Source organism: Gymnogyps californianus, chromosome 1 (genome assembly GCF_018139145.2).
Source record: "Gymnogyps californianus isolate 813 chromosome 1, ASM1813914v2, whole genome shotgun sequence".
NCBI lineage: Eukaryota > Metazoa > Chordata > Aves > Accipitriformes > Cathartidae > Gymnogyps > Gymnogyps californianus.
This window is the reverse complement of record NC_059471.1, coordinates 112,338,631-112,359,447: the sequence shown is the minus strand read 5'-3', so window position 1 is coordinate 112,359,447 and position 20,817 is coordinate 112,338,631. Positions and strand designations below refer to the sequence as shown.

General features: G+C 36.3%; 1 protein-coding gene across 1 annotated transcript in view; it reads left to right on the top strand.

Moving 5' to 3' along the window:
* The window catches only part of ROBO1 (roundabout guidance receptor 1), a 321,785-nt gene that overhangs the window by 46,797 nt on the left and 254,171 nt on the right, over positions 1-20,817 (top strand). The gene's annotated exons all lie outside the window — the stretch shown is intronic.

Below are 20,817 nucleotides of genomic sequence, written 5' to 3'. Positions count from 1 at the left end.
GAGAGGAAACCTTGCAATTCAAAAGTTAGGTATCTATTTTAAGTTGCTTTTATAGGCTTCCTCTGTAATCTGTAGCAATTCATCTGGCGTCATGTTGAAGAGCTAGCACAGAACTGGGTGAGATGCTCTCTGAAAACACTGAGCTCTCTGACTAAACAATTCATGTTGTTAACTAGCTCTGATGAGGTTCCTAACTTTTAGACAAGTTAAATGCCACTGATGGTGTATAACTTTAGAAGAAGGGCTAGATTTTCGTAACTCTCACAGAAGGCAAAGGAAATAGACTATAAATTTGTGCATTTACTTGAGTCTTTTGCCTCGTCTTGCTCACATTCACAGAGAATCCTAGGGACTTTCATAATTCTTATACCAGAAGGTTCTCAAGCATCACATATAATACAGTAAATACACAGGATTAAGATCTATGGCCATGCTGTTTCCTTGTTTGTGATGTACCTTGAAATAATGTTTGAAATGCATGTAGTGTTTCTGTGTCTTCCACAATTTTTCATCAGAACTCAGAAACATGAGGTAGATCAGTAGTTGGTACACTACGGCATGCATCAATTCAACTGGTATATAGTTGCTAAATGTGTTTGTCATCCTTGCCTCAAGTCATCTTCATGTGATTACAGTAGAGAGTCTAACTGACAGGGTCTGAATGCAAAATATTGATATCGCCACAAATTTTTTTAAGAGCCTCTGCCAACACTCAAGACAAAAAAATAGAAGATTAGTATCTTAAAGGGGCTCAAATGTACACCACCTAACAATAGCATAGCATTAAATTGTTAATCCAGCTCAATTACCCTCGTATTGAGGGCTAGTGTCAGAAAATAAGCACCAACAATGCTGTAAGGGGAAAAAAAAAAATTACAATCTATATTTGGAAATAAGATTTGTAGGTGTAATGGTATACAGTTTTAATTGTATACCAGGAGATTATAGACAAAGAATTTTTAACAGAAAAGGTTTTGATTTTAATACAAAAGTAGTGATGTGACAGTGCAAAAGCACCAAAACACTTTAAATAGCACAGATGATGTGAGGAACAAGGAAAGAGTTGAAGGCTGGTGGAATAAATTTGCATTAAATTAAAAATCTGTGCATTATAGCTGTAACACTATCGTCATTATAAACTGTAGCTACATTCACAGTGGATTGCTGCAAATCAACAAACTGTTTTGATTAGCTTCTCAGTACACCTGTTTTGAGCATCACAGCATTTACATTTGTATACATGTAGTCATATACAATTGCTGTGTTAGAAATCCTTATGTTTAATTTTTGTATGTTTACAGAGTAAAATTGCCTTTATTTGGTTTCCATTTACAAAGTACAGAAGATCATTTAGAGTACTCATTTGGTTATATGCTTTGCTGCAATTTTAACCAAAAAACTTCCGTGAAACGTAGGAAACAGAAACGTGTTTTGCACTGTAACTGCTAGCTCTCGCTGGAAGCAGCAGCTCCTGCCTGCACCAGTTTGTTTCATAGCGTGATAGGGAATTTATCACAACATTGTCTTCCATCACCTCTTATAGTAACAACTTCAATTAGATGACGTTCCTTCACTGTTCAATGGATGTGTAGATTTGACTTAAGATTCAGGTTAATACTGAAAATAAATTTCCATGTCTGTTATTACTTCACGCAGATCAATTTTTTTTTTAAGCAATGCCAATACTCATCTTTGAGATATTACAGTGGCAACAAATTCTCTTTGTGGACTAAGGTGGACATATTCCTTAAGTACACTGTGCATAGATAACGCAGTTGGAAAGAAGGAAATGTAGAGGGATTTCAAATCTACAAAAATTTCAGAAGTGCACTATATTAAAAGCTGCTTTATCTTCTTAAATACCTGTGTATTTTAAGAACTTTAAAAATAGCTTTAGATGTGATTGCCACCATGGGGGAGAGACTAAAATAATAAATCATAAAACTGCAGAGAGAGTTTTCCCTCTGCTTTGTCCCTTTCTATTCATCACCCTTTCTTTGGTGACTTGACTGAGGTGGGCATGTCATTTAATCCAAAGGATGCTGCATTTTCTTCCACTGATATGTATCTCGGTCATGATAGTGTTAGTCCTCAATTAATGCTATTGAACATGATCTAAATGCCATTTATTACCAGCAAATTGAATTAAGTAAGTCTCTTATTCAATCTCTGCCTCTTGTGGCCCTTCCAAAATGTTTGAAGATCCCATGTGTCTACTCATAGCATTGGGGATTTGTTATATCTTCTCCATAATGTTATTATATATATATATATATAAAAATATATTTTTTGCAGCTGTATTTCGTGTAGTTTCTGTGGTTATTTCCTTGAAACCATGCCCCATCCCCCTCCCCCAAAAAAACCTTAAAAACAAGATGATCATTCTGGCTGGTGAAGAGTGGTATTTTTCTTAAAGCTATGAAATGAGTACTTGAACCCCCACTGACTATATTCTGTTTGATTATGTTGCAGGGACTGTGACTTTCCCTAGTCAAATAGCTAGGCACTTGATATTTCAGGAATTAAAATCTCTCAGACACTTTAGAGACTAGTAAAACTATTCTAAGCTACACAGCCCTGTGCAAAGTAGCTTTGTAATTTAATATTACATGACATTTTCTGTGTAATTTAGACCTGTAAGATCTTCATAAATGGGAAGGATATAAATTTGCATAAATAGGAACTCAGCAGAAAGCTGAATTACAAGTAAATTAAATAAGAGATGTAACTCCTGTTTAATTGGGGGATTTTTTTTTTTTTTTGGAGTTGACTGGTTTCATCTGTATTTGAAATGTTACTCCCACAAAATTTCTGAAATGGAGACTCGCTGTATGCATTCAAACTTAATTTGCAGTAGAATGAAGTTTCAGTAGGGTAGCCCAGAAAGGGTGTGCGATGGGGTAATCAGATAACAGTCTGTAGTCATCCTTCAGACTTAGGCTGCTACAAGTCCATTTGCCTCGCTCTTCTTGACTTCCTGAACCTTTTGATCATTGGAGACCTACTTAAATTAGCTCTGTGTTTTGTTTTGGAGGAATGTAACTGGTTTTGCATTACTGCCTACCAGTGACACATTCTCCAGTGGTGAAAGGTCCTAAAGAACTTGAAAAAGGGCATGTCCCTGTCAAAACGAAACTGGGTAATTCTCTCTATAAATGTCAGCTTTTACAGGTGGGAGCACAAAATGGAACGATGCTTGATCCTCAGAGTAAGGACTGGAGACTGTTTTGGCTATCACATAAACAGCTGGGAAACAAAAGTTGTTTTTCACAGTAGAGAAATAGAAGCAGTTTTGGAAAGTGGAAAGTTACCCATTAGCAGCCTGGAAGGTGGCTGCAGCTGTTTCATATGCTTGAATCTCTCAGGATTGTCTGGTGAATGGATACACCTGATCAAGACCAAATTCAGTTATTGGTGTGTGATAGTTTGATTCAGTGTTTAATTTTTTCTTCTGTTTTCCTCCAGTTACTGCTTTTTGAGGAAAATTGTATCTCCAGATCTCGTGGGTGTCTGTTATGTAGCATTATGTAGAAGCCTATCCACGTCAAGAGTGGCAGCAATAGCTACAGGGGTACCTTCATCTTTCTTTCTCCACTCTAAAGCTTTTGACGATGTTAAGAAAAATCAAATGCAAATGAGGTTGGTTATGTTTGCTGGTCAGTGGCTTTGTGAATCTTTATTTCAAATCATGTTTCTCTGAGAGAAACTTATTTTGCTTTTACCATGAAAGTTCTAGGGTAACTTTTATCACAACATTTCTATATCAATGATATATGGATTTGCTTCTCAAGAGCAATGCTTTAGCAAAAGTATTTGTAAAGTATGTACACATGTATGTTACCTCTAACCTAAGTAAGCTGCTGTGTATAAAAGTTTGCACACATTTGTTTTCAATTTACAATGGATAATACTCCAAATACTTTCTACATCAGATCCCAGGAACATCCCAGTTATAGACTTGCTATGCTGTGACTTTAAAACAAACAAAAAACCTTACATAGCACAGGATTAATATGAAAGATGAGTTAACAGCTCGGTCTGCTCAGTGGTTCTAAAGCAGTAATATCTTTCTCACAATGAAAAGTCATATTTCTTTGTGTATTGTTTTCGTTGTATGTTCAGTCTGTATGGTGTTAGGCTACATTAGCAAACTTGCCTTCCTGACTGCCATTGTACAGCATCAAAGTTTTAAGTCAAGCTGAAATCAGTGAACAAATTTGCAGATTTTGCTACTTGAGCTGTTAATGTTTTGCTGATAAGTGACTTAATTCAAATTCTTATATGCGTATATAACAAAGACGAATCTCAATTTTACAAGAATCTTGTTAAGCTCCTATGTACGTATAAAAAAATTTAGTATAGCTATACCATTGCTTACCACAAGCAATGGCATTAACAAAAGTTGCTTGAGGCATAGGTTTTAATAGTAGTGCTGTTGCTAATGCACCTTAAAGCCTACCATTTATCAATGGTAGGTTTATCTTGAACCTGACTCTGTCAATGCTTGTTGCAGCTGCACAGTAAGCCTGGATTACTATAAACTGCTTCTGAATCATGTTTTACCAAAAATGTGACATCATTTAGGAGAAATTTCTTTGCAGTGAGGTCAAAGTTGCATGCAAATATGCTCCTTCTTATAATGCAGTTATCTCTGCTTGAGGAAAGCAAGAACAACTATTTTAGCTACTTTTACAGTTACACATACAGTGTATGTTACTTTCCTCTGACATTACAGTCAGTTGAAGAACATTGAGAGTTTGAATGTCAATGTAGTCCTTTAAGTCCCCCGCCTAATTTTTGAAGATGCATAGAGCCTTATTTTTACTATTTTTAGATACTCTGTTTCCTTTACTAACCAACTCCCTGGTAACTGTGGAACTGAAGTCATTTATTAGTACTACTAGGAAATCCCACTAAATGCCACTACTAGGAAAAACAGTTGTCCTAATAAGACTTCAGAGTGAATGAGAAAATGTGGAGAAACTAAAAAATAATTTCTTTGAAACTTACTGTCATATTTCTAGATGGTTGTGTGTGTGTGTGTTTGCACGCCCACGCTCTCTCTCTTAAGCATAGTAGTATTGCATCCCTGAAAGTTTGAGAAGTGAACCTTGTACTTTTTTCTATTTTTTTTCATTAAATGAAAACGATGTTGTCACATATTGAGTCAGACCTAATGAGAATAGCAGATGCTTTACAAACCTCCCATATTTTAAAGAAAGCTTACCCAGTTGTGTTTACTTTCACCTATAAAAAGGATGAAAGTAGGGTGAAAGATCAGTAATTTCTTTGTCCCATTAAACCTCTATAACAAAATAGAGAGGTTTTATGTTCATACTTTATATAAATACTTCTGCTCTGTACGCCTTCTTTAAATTCTAATATGAATCAACCAAACACAAGAGGAGATAGGGAAGTGAGGCTGCACAGAAATCCAGCAGTGCAGCAAATGGAAACACTTAAATATTATGGCTCCTACAGAACTCAGGTTTAATCATATTATTATTACCATTCTATGCCTAGTTCAGGGTTAGAAAAAATGGTCTTCCATGAGCCTTCCATGGCTGTCCTGATAGCCCTCTGTGACTGTCCTATAACATGGTTTAAAAATGAAATAATGACACATTTAAAGAATTTCAGTCTGAACTCATAGCATGGTGCAAACAGAAAAAAATATTTCAGGAGATTCCAAATGAGAACAAAAATTGCTAGGGTGATCTCCTCTACTGGGTGGAAATAAGTCATAATTTTAGATTGTCTTCAAAGTGGACTGTCCTGACATGTGAAGGCAATGTGTTGAGTCTCCATGTTCTTTATGAACAGAACTTATCTTCATGCAAGCAATCCACAGATGGCCCATGTCAAGTTTCAGAGAAGGTGGCTGAATTACTTTAAGATGGTTTTATTTGATGAAATCAAGATATGAAATGTGATGTTTCCCACCAAATTAGACTCTTTCCTTTTCTTTTCCCTCACCCCTTGCCATGTCATAATGAGTTTTTAGAGAAGAGGTATATTTATTGCCAGGGAATTTGGCATGATTCTTTCATGTGTAGCTTTGTCTTCATTGTAATATAATCTTCAGTATGTACTAGATGACTGTTCTAGTTCTAAAAATGCTTTGTTGCAGTTTTAAAATTATTTAAAAGGAATGAAAATGGCATACAGTCACTGTAGGTGTCTTATGGTTAAAAACACTTCAAGTTCCTTTGAATTACAAGAAACAGAGTTAACCATCCTGTGGACAGGATGGTTTCATCATCAGCCTCATTAATTATTGTTGGTAAAATGAAATATCCCCTGTTGTTCTGAAATTCCTTTGGCAGATGAAGAAAAGGTTGCTACAGAATCTAAAGATCAATGATGACTTTCCTGTACTTCATTTTCCTGTGTTATGCAGAATGTGAGCTGTTCAATTAGCTGCAAAATTTTCTCACTTGCCATTTATTTTAGGCAAAATAGGGTCTCCCTGAGTTATTGTTTGTATTATTAGCTGCAAGTTACACAATACTGTCAAAATTTGAACCACTTAATTTTTTTAAATGTTCTGTGTCTTAAATTATACCTTATGTGCAATCACTGGTATGTTAAAAGAATCGGGCAAACAACAGGTTACTCCCTTGTTCAGTTGCATGACAATGCATAAAACATTTCGGATATGTGTCAGAATTTCCATCATTTGAGGCACCCATGGCCTCAGAGAAAAATATGCCCTTTTTAACCAAACTGTTCGTTCTTTTCTTTATTGAAGAGAGGAATAAATATATTGTTGGCAGTATATCATCCTACAAGGCCATATCATTTTAGCATTGGGTGAACCTCAGAACAGTTCTGTTTATTTGCTGTTGTGATCCACGGATCTATGTAAGTGACTGTGCTCAACAGTGTTACGTGTTGGATAATGCTGTTACATTTTCTGTGCTTCTAACAGCTACCTCATTTACTGTATTTTCACATTTCTTACTAACAGAACTTTAAGGATTTTGTGGTTAAAAGCTGTGCTAAAATTATTCTAATGACTTTATTCATTTGCATGCTGTTTTACCATTCATACCTCATCAGATCAGGGAAAAAATACCCTCAACTTTTGTTGACTGCCTTCAATGTTTCTTATGGTATTTATTAGGTTTTGTATGATCTTTTCTCTCTTCGTCTTGAGGAGGACTTTCACTTGTTGGTGGAACGTTGCTACTAGAGCCATGATCTGTACTGCCACTTCATTAAAAGGTTTATTAACTCAATTTTAACTCAGGATTATTTTGTTTGCTCTGCGTCCTCTTTGCAGTCAGCCAGTAGACACATGCTATGGTGCATGCTGCAGCTTCCATTTAGTGCTTGATAAACACATGAGAAGAAGTCGTACTTGGTTATCAATACTTTGATGATATACAGTAACTCAAACTACATTTCTTCTAGAAGTATTAATGTATTTAAAATTGTTTCCATTCCAGTGATGATATAAATAATTTCTGTATACAAAGTGTGCATAAATTAAGACACCTTTAGCTTTAAAAATGTTGCCTTCATGTCGAATGTTTGAGATACGGGATCCGAAACAAATACTCCTATAGTGAAGATAGCTAAGATTTAGTTGGTTGCCTGGGGACTTACTTGGTAGAATATGTATTCATGCCAAGTCAAAAGCAGGTCCTATTTATTTATTTAATTTATTTTATATTTTTATTGCTTTTTACTTCCACCATAGGTTCTGGAACTTCTTTCTGAACTTCATCAGCAGCAGTGGAGATGCCTCAGTAAATTCTTCAGGAAGAGAGTCTCCCCTCCTTTTGTAGGCTGCTGTGGATGTGTGATAGGTTTCAGAGTATGCTGGTACAGAGGTTCCTAGTAGAAAGAACTGATTTGCTGCACTCACATGCTGTATATAGTACTCTGCAGCAAGATATAATGAAAGCCTGTGTATGGCAAACGTGCTGTTTATGTTTGCTACAATTTTATTTGGCAAAGTCTTCTAAAAGTTGTGAACTGTTTTTGCTTCAAGTTAGTTTTAAGATATGACAAAAGGTCTTTTTTGAGTTTTTAATTTATCGTTTTGTTCAAAGACTAGGTTTCTCCAGGCAAATGTCCACCCTTGCAGGGTCAGTGGGGGAGACAAAAAGAAGAGTTACTTTTTTGAGTATTGCTTGGTGAAGTTTTGTGATTCAGTCTTGCCTGTACTCATGAATACATGAATAAAATAAGGAATGTGCCTTATCAGAGTTACTGGATGTTCATGCTGTAGAGAGGGTTACAAGGTTAATTTATGCATTAAGGAATAAAATGATGTACAGATTTAAAACACAAAAACCAACAGAAAACCAAAACACCAAAGCTTGACTGGAAATGTCATAACTTAAATGTTTCCTAACTGACACAGTTTGGTATGGTAGAACTTCATTTGGTAGCTATGTCTAAGTCTGTTCTTAAAGGAAAATTGTATGTGTATTATCTAAAATACAACTTGTATGTATTTGGGAATATGTAAGAGTAGTTTTTAAAGATCTGAAGGTTGTGTAGTCTACGGTTGTAAGATTAGTGGTTTAGGATTTTGGTTGTTCCATGGAGATGTTTGGAAGCCTGTACTGTTTATATCTTTCATACTAGATCTGAAGTCATAAGATTCAATATATTTTGGAAGCAGACTAAGAGGACTTTATTGAGGTTGTATGTCAACATATTTGAGCATTATAGCTAATTCTGTACTCAGAGCAGTTCACAGGTCAGTGTTACTGTTAGTGGATAATGATGCTAATACAACAAATGAAAGCTTGTTCTAGATGCTGATACATGTGAGATTTACATACAACTACTGTGAAAACAGAGCACATAATGCATTGAATAGGAATCTTTTATTTATGTACTCCTGCCAAGGTCAGAGCAAAATAATAGGCTACATGAGCACTTTGTCCGACCCAAGAAAGCTGTTCTTACATATTTGTGTCTTCCCAGAAACTATGCAGAACAGCGGAATTTAGGTTACCTTTAGCCAATAGAGTTCTTGATCGCTTATGATGCTGTGACTATACAGATTATTCTTAAGCTGATGAGTAATTTGGGATGTTATGGTGGCCATGCTGGGATGGATGATCAAGCAAATTATGCATTTTGTAGTCTTGCCAGAAATTGCTGTGCAGCTCAGCAAATTCATAAATCAAAGAATGTGGTGGCAGTCTTTCTGTGGAATAGTGACTCTGATGGGTAAAAGATTATCTGAAACCTTGAACCAAAACTGGAGGAGTTGGTTCTTAGAACAAGGTGGAAGCTATGCCTTGCAGATTTAGACTCATTGGTCATTAGTTTCACAGAAAAAAAATAATTGAATTAAAATTGTTCAGGTTTAAAGGGCCCTACCTTTCCAAGCGTGAACCTGAGACAGACATGTAAGTCATTTTCATGAATCCAGCCAACATAGTGAATTGATACCAAAGCTCTCCTTAGTTTTGCTGTTGTGATTCAGAAGCTTGTGGAAGACAATTCAGACTGTTAGCATCAAGTACAAATACCAATAAAGGCAGGCATCCTAATTATATGAAGAAGGAAACAGAGGTTTTGGTACCACAGTCTGTGTTCAGTCTCTGCTGCATACTCTCCTTCCCTTCCTATGGTGTTAGACGACGTGCTGTTTGATAGGTCTCCAGCCTGTATGCCCCATGGGCTGTCAAAGATGGAGCCTTAAGCAGAGTTCAGAGGGAGCTCCTTGGTGGAAGTTATCAAACAAATGGGGACCATTGGCTGTCCCCTCTCTTTTCTGGTTGGTGAGCTTCATCTGTGCAAGGGAGTTTTTATATGCTGTTTTCAACTACTAGATGTCTAGTATATTTTTTCCCAGTTTCTGCTTTAAATTCTTCATCTTTCTTCTCCCCCCCACCCCCCCAAGACATCTTGGTGAAGATGATGATTCCTATTTTTATAAGTGTTTACATTCCCTAGATGATGATATAGGACATAGGCCTGTAGGCAAAAGGATATAAGCAAAAGAATAAAGTCAGACAAATAAAATTCTGACTGGTAATCCTCATGCATTGGTTGTTCTGATGCTTTTTTACCCAGTACTACATTTTAAAACATGTTTTCCTGAAGTACTGAAAGACTTGCTCCTGAACTAAATTTGGAGATAAATTTGCATTGTGCCAATACCATTTTGTGTATGAATTGAGAACCTTTGGGAAATACTTCATATTGATGAGATTTTATTATTATTGGTAACTTGAATCATCATTCTTCAGAAAACAAAAGCATCAGCTGTGTTTAAAATTGTAAAGAAAATGATTTTTTCTTTTCTGTCATCACGTTAAAACCTTTCTTAAAAATCATACTGCTGACAAAGACAGATTTGCATCTTTGTGTCTGTGGGCTGTTTTGATGAGAACTGTCTGACTTAACTTGCATCCTGTATGTAAATTGATTTCAGCTGATTGCTTTGAATTTGAAAGAAATTTAATTTGAAAACTGCCCTGTTCCACTCCCTGCGGTAGTAGATGCTTCTCTACGTCATCTGTTAAGCAGTGCATAGTCAGCATATGGCTGTTCCTCTTCTATTTAAACTGTTTTCTCCAGAGAAGGAGAAATTCCCTTTAGACTAGACAGACATCTGCTGACTCTCTCCTACTAGCAAAGCGACTGAAAAGATATCTTTCCCGTGATTAAAAGAAATATGTCTGGAGGCGCTTAGTTTTTGTTCAATTAATCAAAGATTAAACACATGTGGACTCTCTAAACTGGGCTTCTTTGTGCTTCTGTGCTATCAAAAGTGATTGGAGGGGAGCTGTGCACTAGAGCTGGCTTGACTGAAATGCAATATTTTACCTATATGTGTGCTATAATTCAGTTCCAAAAGTTCATAATAAAGTGGAAAAAAACCACTAAATATGAGCTTTTTTATTAATTTACAACTGTAAAATATTCCTATTAAAAAAAAAGAGGCAAAAGTGTCAAATACTTTTTCTAACCCTTGTTTTAAAAAAAAAAAAAAAAAAGAAAAAAAGTCTTAGGGTTATGTGACTGTGCTGCTTTACACACAGTTACCATTTTGGTTTCTGTAACCATTTCCAGATGCAAAGGCATTCTTGGTTGCTTTTGTTCCTCAATTCCTATTAGTAAACGCTTTACTGGCAGAAACTGTCAGTGTTAAAAGTCTGGTATTCAGGTCAATACCTTATCCTTACTCATCAATTATACTACAGATAGACTATTTAGTAAAAACCTGCAGGTTTTTCTCTGATGTCAAAAATTGAATAATTTTTTTTCACCCTAAAGTACACAGAATATGTAGACTAAAAATGCCACAAGAGTAAGATGGCAATAATTAAGGAGATTCCTTGAATACCGTGCTGCTCTGAAATTTTTCATAAGACACTAGCAAGTCTCTCTCGTAGACATCTTTATCTGAAGATAATTTGTTTGGCTCCAGTTTTATTAGTGGAATTAGTTCATTGGTGTAGTCTGTGGCAAGGTTTTAAAACAGGAAAGGCTCTGCTGATAATGTGACTTCACTAAGATACTTTATCAAACTGTGTCTTCTTCTGGACTGCTCTTTCTAATAACTATGGCTTTGGTTTATTAACTGATAAAATTTTCTTCAAAATATATGAAAACTTACCTATGTACCACTTTCTGAATAAACATAAATTAAAATACAGTGGAAAGGTCTGTCCTTTCATAAATAGGCATCGAGCAGCATTTTTGGCAAGATACTTGATGTGATAGCAAAGTTTCCTTATAAAGTAAGATGTAATAGACTTATATTAATAATTGTTGAAGAAGCAGACAATGAAATTTTCAAAACTGCCGTCATGGAATTAGCTAGTAAAATAAAAATAATAAAAATCTCCTCAATATGTAGCTTTTTTCCCTATTAAAGGGCTAAACCAGTCATTTGATGTTAATAAAAGGTGTAATGGTAGGCATTGCAAATTACTCCATTTTAAAATGCTAACTGAAGCAATTAGGTTTTTAAACCAAAAATAGTCACAATATTTTCCAAAACAAACAAACAAAAAAATCATAAAGGCCAGCTAATTTTAGTAAATATTGTCCATGTACAGAAGACAGAGAATAAATGCATATACTTCAGTTCCAGTATCTTAACATTGCTTTGTGACGTTTCCTTTTGCAAGAGTACCATGAAAAGTCCGCAATCCTCTGTTTATGTGTAGGTATTTCACATCAAGTTTTTAAAAGCATTTTATACATGTTCAAATGTGCCTGTACTTGGGAAAGAAGGAATTCTTACTATTGCAGTTCTCTAGACAGAAAAACTGAGGCAGGAAGAAATTAAGTTTTGGTCTCGGAGTCACAAAGACATCTGTCAGCCGTGGAGAGAATGGGAACTCCCTCACTGTTACAGTTGTTCCTCACAAGACTGCTCTTCATCACTCTGCTTTAAGGACTACTTGAAATGTTTTGTAGCTATTTTTAGGAGTAGTTGCAAATAACTTTGGAAGTCCTTTGAAATGTTCCAAAAATTATCCCTTTTGGGTGGTTCTGGGATATAAATTGAGTTCTCTAACTTGTAATTTTCAATTTTCTTGCTATGGATTTATTCCTCTAGAGCCTAGATTCCCTACGGTTATGGGCCACCTCCTCCCCCCCCCCCCCCCCCCCCCCCCCCCCAGCTGCTCATGGATCAGATGAATATATCAAGATGATTGTATATTTAACCCTCCGTTGTTCAGAGAGAGAAGGCTACAAAAGAGAAATCCTAATAATATATAGGTGCTATAGAAGGTGCTGTCGAGCCTGGTACAGGGACACTTGGATTTCTGACTTCAATTTAGTGTGTTCCTGCTGGACTCAGGATGGCTCCTGCAGAAACAAATGAGTGATTTTATTTTCACCCATGCTGAGTGAAAGCCTACAAAGTCAAATTTAGTCCTTTTGCTTTAATACGTAGTGCATGCGAAGAGGAGGACTTCGTGCCCAGACCAGGAACATCCAGACTATCTCTCTGCTCCAGCAGTGACACCTCCCTTTGGAGAGATTGTGGGTCGCATGCAGGAATGGTGCTGCCTTCCTCTCCTCTGTTTGTAGGGGTTCTTAGGGTACTGGTTCACTCCTGGTCTACCCTAATTATCTAGTACATCTGGCAAAGCTACCTCTTAAAAGCCTGTTACAGAAGGCATGTGGGCTCGAGAGCCTGGTGTGGTTGTCTGAGTCACTGCAGCAGGAAGCAATACCTCCTCTGGCTTAGCCCAGTTCGGGGCAGACCCTGTGAACGACTCAGCCTGCTCCAGCTCTGCTCCGTGCTAGCTGCTTTTCGTATAGCCAATTTGGGAAGGTGGGAAAGTGCTGGAATGGTTACACTTCCATTTTTAGCTTGTCAGCCATCACCCACGCTCTTGTGTTTCTCCACCCACTACTTCTCCTCACTCCCTTTTCTTTCTTTCCTGCTTTTCTGTGGGCTAAGCAAGTTGTTTAGCACAGTGCATGATGTGCAGTCTTGCTCTAGGCCATCGTGGGAGCCAAGTAAAACCATCTTGCAGAGCTGGACTGAGCCTTCAGGCTGTCAATTAGTTTTCCCTGTTCTAGAGGGAGAATCGCAACTTGTGTATTTCTGTTCTATGTCATGGAATAGCTGCAGAGCTTCAAAGTTAAGAGGGTAGAAAATGGGAGCAGTAATTACGAGCCACAGTCCCTGGTTTTGCTCCTTCAGTATGCTGTAATCATTTAAATATTTTGTTACTGGGAAGAAGTAAGTTTAATCTTTTCCTGACTTCAATTATGACAAAAAAGAAACCTGATTTAAACCAGTCTTCATAGAGGATTACATGAGTGTGAGGAGAGCTTGTCCATAGAAGAGCAGTGTAAAGTAATGGTGAAAAACTAATTTACTTTTCTTCAAATTATCTGACTAGTTTATAGAAAGAATCGAACAGTGACCACTTCCTCTAAACACACACACAAAACCGCCAAGTTAATAGATACATGTAGAAAGAGTCACTGAAGTAGAAGTACATAGCTCAAGATGTATTTACCCAATAATCATTAGTTACAACTTGCAGGATTTGCACATAAGACAAATGTTACCAGATAAACAAGTAGTGATAAAGCTAAGTACACTCTCCGTATTTGAACTGAATGGCTTGGCAAGTATATATGCTTGCATTCAAATGCCACACCATACGTCTAGACATGAAAGGTGTATGTTCAGAAGTTTAGCATTATGGGACCACAGTCTGTAAGGGAGTGGTGCTGAAAAGGACCTGGAATCCCATTAGATAGTCTAACAAGATTTTTCCAAGTTATGCTGGGAAATACAAGTAGAGAGGTGAAGTACAGGTGAATCATCGATGAGCCCATTATTGGAATGCTGAGTCCACACACACACACGAAAAAGGAATTAGAAAGTTGGAACGGGCTCAGAAAACAGTTGCACAAATTATTCCAAATTTGAAAAGCTTGGTATACGTGAGACTTCTGCTCAACCTAGTATAGTTTTATTAAAGCGAATGTTAAGAGGTAACTTGAGGCTACAAGTCAACTCATACTATACAGAAGTTCCAATTAGTACTATATTTACATGAAAGTAGATGCAGAAATTCTGTCTCTGAGAAGTTTTATATATGTGTACTACCCTGACCACAGTTACGGCATTGAAGAAAGTCTAAACAGTTTTGTACCTACAAAGTAAATCAGTAGGTAAAACATTGCTAATTCTGCTGCACTTTGGCTTTCATACTGCTCTGGGAACTTAAATCAGCACTGGAGTTTATTTCATTACTGTCATTTATTCTTCAATTAAGAACACAGTAAAGGAAGTTACAGGATAAGAAAATAAGTGTGTGATTTGCTGTTCAGACTGTTTTGGCTTCCTAAGTAACATTTGTGTCTTGAAGAAATACATGGTTATTCATCTAGTACAGAAATTAGTGAATCCAAGAGAAGTAAGAGAAGGGGAAGACGAGAATTGCAGTTGAAACTTCAGAAGCACGACTTGTCAGAAAACAGTAGTAGCTTTTAATATGCTTTTCTTCTGTGGGAAATGTAGACTCCTTGGGTCATATTTTACTGAAATGAAGAGATGCGCGGTTTTAGGTTTTTGGTTTGGTTGGTTTTTTTGTTTTTGTTTTTTTTTTTTAATATTTACTTGAAATATTCCTGTATTGAAGCGAGCTGATGACTGGATGAGCAAGTGAGCAAGACTGGACGAGGCTCCGTGCAGTATCTTTGTACTTAGAGTTAAAGAGGAGAGTAGAAAGTTTGAATTGATCTGTGGTCTACATCTGAAGACATATTCACCAGACTTTGGTTACTGTCTCTGCCTATAATTCATCTCGATGGCATCTTGTAAATCCATAGACCACCAAAAGAGCAGGAAACAGTCGAAAGTAGCTGGTTACGCACTAGTCTAGCTCAGCAGACTTCACTGAAAAGTGTCTTGATGCACGCACAGTACACAGAAAAGAAATTTTTCATTCCTCAGCCACCTATGCCTGTGGGCACTCAACTGTGTCAGATCTGCCAGCTGGACTTGTGTAAGAAAATGAAGTGCTCTGCCCAGTGGCAGAAGGTGCCAGGCCCTGGGGACTCCATGCCTCCTCCCTTTTGTCCCCTCATCCCCTGTTTCTGGGGGCTCTTAAAAGTATATCTGTTTTCTGATAATGCTATTTGTTGTACCTGCAGTTTTAGTCCTTAATGACCCGTCCTTTGTCTTCTCTTCTGGATCTCAGGCTTTTGATGCTCTTCAGAGTGTAGAAATGGGACTTCAGCAGCCCTGCAGCCGCAGGGGCTTAACGTTGGACACAGGCTCCTTGGGCAGGTGCTGCCATGGGAGGGTTCAGGGAGGGAAGGCCTCTCACAGGGTCGCCTTGGAAAGGCAGCTGTGGCGCTGGCCTGGAAATAGGATCCTTACCCACAAGAAACCAAGAAAGCTGCTGTTAATGGATCTGTCCAAGCTAGGTAAAACTTTGTCCATCTATTATTTCCAAAGATTTCTATTTTTTTAAACTGTGTTGATGGCCTGTCTGGAATTTGGTAACTTCTTTCTCTATGAAAGCAAAGGGGGGATTGTTCCCACCGGTATGTGGTGTTGGCCCTAAGTTCAGCGTTGTATTGTGGCTGAGACCTGAAGCACAGTAAGCTAAATTAAGAGTAATGATCTCTTTATTCCTGACCTTAATCACCTGAGTTTTTGTCTTTCTCTTTAAACGATTTGGAGAAATAAAAATTGCTTCCCTTGAAGGGTATTACTTTGGCTAAGATGATTTGTTGAGACATATGGCTTAGTGTGTCTAATGCCTGATGAGTATTTGTGACTGATTGTTCCTACTATAGATGTATTGGAGACTCTTCTGGTTGATGAGTAGAAATCATATCTGAAATATGTATGCACAGTGGGAATAAATAATCACAGGTAGGCTCTTCTATAAGTGTAGCAGTGTGTCAAACTTTGGAACAAGTGACATTACTTTTTTTTTAATTGCAAGGGAAACAAATCAATTGAACAGAACATTAAGGCACATCAGTGTTCATATAGATTAAATTGTTTTAGGTAATAAACATTTTAACTTTAGATAACATACTCTACATTTCTTGCACTGATCTAAATAAAATGTACACTAGAATTTTGTTTTAAAAATGTTTGTTTAATTAAACATACATGTGTGTATTATATAGGTTTCATATATATCTCACTTGAAATAAAAATTCTGCACAAATTTATTCAGGCATCTTGTTCAAAGCTCTATTAATTTAATACACAGAGAAACTCTACCTTAAAAAATAAAATACAAAATCTATTTTCAATTATTGCATGCAATAAAGATCTTTTATGAGCCTGTGCATTTTATTTTTGTATCTTAGATTTACTTTATCATCTATAAAGGAAGTAATATGGCCACTATAAAAAGTTATGGCAGGCTTTGCAGCTATGTTTTTTTTAAGGCACTGATTGGGAAATGGTATGGATTTTGCCTTCTTGAGGAAGTTCAAGGTGTGCTTGGAAATGAGAGAGCTTCTACAAGAAGAATCAGGAAGGAATAGTGCTATACTAGGGCTAATTAGAGGGAAAGAAGTACTCTTCATGAAAGAGGATTTTATCCAAAATACATTGGAAAATACCATCTGAAAGACCTCACCCTTTTTATGGATAGAAATAAAGTTAATGCTGGTAGATGTTGTGTTTTGTTACGGTGGGGAGAAGTAAGCTTTATGGTGATGGGAGGGTAAGTGTTTCTTTGTGACAGCAATCAAATATAAGGTAGGATGATTTCTTTTGGTAAACTTTTTTCTAAATGTTGTTAAGCATGCAATTTCAGTGATGATTGTTAAGATAGTCAAAATACACAAATGCCTTCTGAGCATGCTTTGCCATTTTGTTTAGAAAAATAGTAGTCACAATAATTTTGAACTAATTCACAGTAAGAGGTTCCTAGTAGAGCGTTATTGTTTCTCTTGCAGCTTTGTTCTATGGTAAGGATTACTGGTGATGTGAAATAAGACTTAGTAGCCAATAAAAGTCTCTGCAATACAGTTTATGATGGTAGCATGTGGAGATTGTAAGGGACTTTCATTCCAGTGAAGGTTAAAGAGATTTTGTTTACAAGGGATTTTTTTAATTAGAATTTTTTCATAATTATTTGATGTCTTGTGACTGGGACATCTTTTTCAAGCTTCTGTTCTCTTCTAGGATTTGTACATTATTTTGGAAATATTAAATTTTCTATTTATCAGTGAAACATTTCGTTATCTCTGTAGTCATTTACGTACCAGTACCATTATCTGTGTATGTCCTGGGGAAAGTCAGCTTTATGGTGTGATTGTAGGCACCTGAACTTGTTCGTTAGTGGAGCGGAGGCCAAATCCCTGCAATTCTACATAGATTGTTTGTAATGCATAGGAAGATTTTGGAGGGAATGTAATATGAAGAGTCTCCTTTGGCTGTCATTTAACCATTTAAGTTTATGAAAATTTTAAGGAGTCAGGGAATCTTGCTGTTCAACATTTCTGGATTCTAGTTCAAGATGAAGTACAAAAGGGATGTAGTTGAGGACAAAACTGATTTGTATGCAGTCTTTTGGTGATACAGACATGCTCTTCTGTTAGCGAGAAAGTTCTTTTTAAATCCAGTAACTTTTCAATTATTTGCTTACTTTTTGGTAGGCAGGAACCAGAAATACACTGATTTTTTTCCTCTTCAGTTAAGAATGGGAAACCCTAATATGAAAGGCTTTCATTTATTTTAATGATGGGGAAAATATTTGCCTTTTATCCATGGAATCTTGTACCCAGCTTTTACTTCAGCCTTGGGCATGCTTCCAGTAAAATAGCTGTTAATCTCTATTACTACTACTATTTTTCATTTGTCTTCTGAAGGCCTAGTTGTCCCGAGAAACTCGTCTGTCCTTAAAGTAATTTTCATTTGCTATTCTTCTTTCTTTACAGATTTTTTTCCCCCCCAAACTGGGGTTTATCTCTACATGAAGTGATCTATATTAAATTAGTCTGTATAAATAGACCAGTACAAAGGCTACAAACTAGGTCTTAGTTTGATTTGGAATATTTGCAAAAGAAATAAAAATAAATGAACTAAGAATGAAGGCTGTGTTTATACCAAAGTTCAATCAAATTGCTGCATGTTTGTTCATAGCATGCATCATTAGGATAATACTAATTACAGAGATAGTATTGTATTAGATCTGTGGGCTGTTTGTTACTCTGGGTGGACCATAACCATCTCTATTATGTGGCACATTGACAGACAGTTTCCTTAAGCAGCAGATACACCTGCTGGAAGTTCATTGCTTGGTTAATTAGCTTGCTTACTTGACTTTGTCAAGTTCAGTGTAATTTTTGATAGCATCAGTCAGCATTTAGCAAGCTAAGTAATGGAGATATTTTTCATTTTAGATGGTTAGCAAATACATCCTAGTTACTTTCCGTTCTCTGTTTTCGGAGTGGTCAGCACTGGCCTGTTCTTTGATTTGTGAACCACTGGTACAAATGTGAATTCGTATAAATAAATTAATACCCCCAATATTTACACTACCTATCACACATCTTTGAAGTGTTGTTTTTCCCTCTTTGAAGAAGAATTATATGTCTGTGTACAACCTGAACATTCAGTATGCCAAACATTTGCACATAAGAATGTACAGCAGAAGTTATGGTATTTAAAACCTTAGACGTCTTCTTTTAAGATTTTTCTGTAAAGCAAATAATACCATAAAGTAGTTTCCATTTGTCCTTGCTGTCTTAAAAAGTGACAAATTCATTAGTATTTAAAAGTAATATGAAATATACATTGGAGTGTATTATTACCTATTTAAAAAGTAACACAATTTGCTTTTAGTTTTCAGGACTTGTCTGTATTATGTCTTCAGATTTTATAATAGACCAGACAGTACTGCAAGCGTGGAACTGGCCTAAAAAAAAAAAAGGTTTTTACAGGAGTTATGTCAGAGAGTACTTAGGCCAGGAAGCCACACTGTATTCCAGACTTCAATTAATGTGCTTTCTGGCCCTGAACTATTATACCTTTTCTACCCTGGCCTCAGTAGAATATGTATCTAAAGAGACCTATGGCCATATAGAAATACCTTTGTATAGGAGTTCTATACAACAAAGGCAGCGCTTTACTGACTACTTTGAGGAAAAAGTGCCAGCTGAGTCTTTATTGACAAGTATTTGAGGCAGGTTAGCCATTCTGCTAGGGCAGCTTCACTGAGATTTGCAGATTAACATCATAATGTTGCTTATTGTAGGATTTAAGGAAAATTTAAGTAAAATATTTTCAGTGACTTTGCAGGTTTCATTCCAAGTAAAATCTTTTCAAAAATTGGTGGAAACAAGAACTAAGTTGCAGAATTAAAGAATAATAGGTGTTCAGGTGATTCATATGTATAGTACTTGTTTTTTTTAAAGCGATCTGCTAAGTTTTCCACACTGGAATTGGTAACAACTTTAGAAGACAGAAAAACATTTTAGTTTACCGAGTAAAGTGGTTCCTCTTTTAGATGAGCTGTGCTGAAACCCAGGTAACTGGAAAAGTTCAACAAAGCCTTCGATAGTCTTGTTGCGGGTATAGTTAAGATTTGCCTTTTGAGTGTTTCCCTCTGTCATTTATTGTTTAATGGTCCCTGTTAGATCAAAAGTTGTAGTTCCAATAACTATGAAGTAGCAATACAAAAATGAGCCTGAAGTAGGAAATGGATTTAATTTGGAAATATTTGGATGGGGAGATTATAAAAATTAATGCAAACAATTTGTTCTTTGTCTGCGAAAGTACTGCACGTTGTCTGATCAATGTGCAAAACCACAGTAGTTGGTTAAAAAAGAAGAAATGCATTATTTTCCTGTAGACAATTTTCAAGCTTCTTTCTGATATTTTCTTCAGAAAAAAATACCAAAATGTTATTTGGGTACATACACTCATGATAAAAAAGAAAAAATATCCCTACTTGCAAATATTATAATTGTCCTTTAAATTAAAGCCCTGCAAAATTTAGGTTTGAATTATAACCCAGTAGAGTGTTGATACAGCAAATTTCTAGAAATGGTACATTTTAATAATGTTTTACTTTCTTGTAATCTGGATGCTTGCAATTTGGAAGGTAAACGAAAAAGTCTCTTGGACTACAAAGATAAGCATTGTGTTGGTTGCCTTTATTTCTTCACCTTAAAGACACTGAATCATATTAAAATATACAAAATTTCTTGTAAGTGAAATTATAGACCCTAACATCTGATACTAGATGTTAGGGTCCTAAACTTGAAAGATCCAGTAGAGTTTTACGTTAATTTCTTCAAGATGCTATGATATGAGGGCTTATGAGTTTGAGCAGTTCAAGTTAAGAAACAGGAGAAATGTTGTTGATGTTTGAA